The sequence below is a fragment of the Erinaceus europaeus genome, chromosome 10 (genome assembly GCF_950295315.1).
Source record: "Erinaceus europaeus chromosome 10, mEriEur2.1, whole genome shotgun sequence".
Classification (NCBI taxonomy): Eukaryota; Metazoa; Chordata; class Mammalia; order Eulipotyphla; family Erinaceidae; genus Erinaceus; species Erinaceus europaeus.
Genome location: NC_080171.1, coordinates 57,692,188 through 57,694,831, shown reverse-complemented (window position 1 = coordinate 57,694,831; position 2,644 = coordinate 57,692,188).

Below are 2,644 nucleotides of genomic sequence, written 5' to 3'. Positions count from 1 at the left end.
TAATCCTTTTTTAAATAAAAAATAAAAATAAAAACTATTTGCATAGTAAAAAAAAATTTAAAAAGAAACTAAATTTATTAAAATTAACTGAGGAATAAATGAAAATTCTGAAATGTACCCTATCTTGTAAAGTTATTGAATAAATGAACAAAAATATTTCTTAAAGGAATTATTAAGCTTATTTATCTCCACAAATATATTTTATGCATCGTATATATGTAAATAATATATGTGTATATACTAAACTATGTCTCACAGATTTAAAATTAATACATTCCAAAGTATAATCTTGATATGAATATTTAATTAGGTTTTGCCAAAAATTACAGGTAAATCACTATTATAAATCTATTACAAAGTACCTCATGTAAAATAATAGAAATATTAACTAATTGAACTTAGTCATATGTACAACATTATTATTTCTTCGTAGAATACCTGGTTACCTTAATATTTAAAAATTAGTTATTTAAGACCACCATCAAGATTTTAAGAAGGAAAATTAAGTAGAAAAACAATTGTTTGGTTTCTGAGACATGACTTACTCACCTGTATCCTATATTAGTCAGGATTTGAGCCATCTGGAGCCATCTAAGAATTCCTAACTTTGAGAAAAAAGAACCTTCAAAATTACATATGCTGTTTTGTACTATGTATTCAATATGTATAACCATGAGCAGGTTACTTGATTTATTTCTTAGCTCTTCATTCTAAAAGAAAAGGGGGACTTCTCTTTTTACTTACAATACTACATTTTAAGACTCCAAATTTAATTAAAATATGTTAAGATAGCTTAATATATATATATATATATATATCTTCATATACTTTTATTGTAAACTAATTTTCATTTAGATCTTGCACAGAGAGTAATAACATGACAAAACAAAATCCAGTTTCAGGTAGTATAATATGAACAGATAGTATAATGGTGAAGAGATCACTCTTCATCAAAGCAGGTTCTGTTTTTGAGTTCTGTGAGTGATTAAAGATTTCAGCTACAATTTCAAACTCAGAAAATAAGTTCCATCTTCAAGTGCCTTAAATTTCTTCCTTTGCCAGACAGAAGAAAGCTTGAGGAAGCCAGCTGAAAATGTGTCAGTGTAAATGCCACACATTTTACAAAGTATAATTTGCTTTCCCTATGTTCATGACATAAACCCTAAGAATTCTGCTGTGTGTTTAAAATACTATGTAACTCAAACAAGTAGGTACTATAGATATATTGAATCTTACTGAGACAAAAGGATTTGAGAATTTCCTGGTTTTTTAAGTATATGAAGTACTTTCATAACTATAAGAAATCTCTAAGAATTAATGTATTTTTTTCCCGAGTTCATATCAGGGTAGGTGAGATAAAGACGCATAAACATAAGTATTATGCACTTTGATAAGCACTGATATATCTTCTTGGTGCTTCATAGTACTCTAGTCAGAGAGCTTCAGCAGTATATGTGTTTGTTTCGATCTGTTCACATGCCCTCACCTCTTCAAAGCAGGGGACTTGTAGTTTCAATGAATGATATCCTTTATCTCACTGTGTTGGGTTTCCATTTTGATACTGAATAAACACTAACATTTTTATTTTGAATGAAAATAGGAAGCATGAGTTTTTGTATTTAAAAATCTTAACACTGAAATGCTTCTGTTCAAATGCAGTAGAGCCAATATTGTGATCTAATTATAATTTAGACCTATGAATTAGGGTTATGTTTAGTTAAAAATTATTGTGCTTCTGCTCACAAGCACAACAGAAACAAACAATGAAATGAACACTGAAAAAAAATCTTTTTTTATCTTGTGATGTGTGTCTTGAGAAAATAACAATAAATATATATATGTATATATATTTGTAGCAGCTGAATATATATATAAATTTGTAGCAGCTGAATATATATATTCAACTGTAAAAATATTAAATCAACAAAGACTTTTTAAAAAGATGCTATATCAATATAGTTATATTACAGTTGGGTAAAACATGAAATGCTTATTTTATATTTTAATACATAACTTAAAACAAACTAAATATTCTGAAATGAATTAGTGCCTAACAGGGAATTAATGTTTTGTCAGATTCAGATTTTTTTTTAACTTTAAAGCTTAATCTTTCAACTATTTATTTTTAAGACATTATTTGCTGGTGATTTAATAATGGTTTACAGGATTATAAGATTACAAGGGAATATTTTCACATACTTCCTAAAGGATAATCATCATCATTCTCACAGAGTATCTGAGACAACTTGGCTACTTATTTATTTATTTATTTATTTTTACAATTTCATGTGCTTCATTTCTCTATATTCCACATGTAAGCAAAATCTCTTTACTTTCCTAAGCATACTTATTTCAAATTCCATCCAATTTTTTAATTGCAAAGAGGTACTCCATTGAGTATGTTTGAAAACTCAACAAGTAAGATGTGGTTATTGGAAGCCTGTCTCATAAATAGATGAATACTAAGTATATATTCTTCCCTTGTATCCACACTGATTTTTTTCTTGTCTGAAAACATTTTAATGCCAGTAAAATGTTTTAATGAGTATAGCTCAACCTTTGTTGTACGCTTCTTTTTTTTCCTTTGAGGATTTTATCTCTGTGGTTATGATATCACTCAGGTAGACTTAAAGAGATATCACAA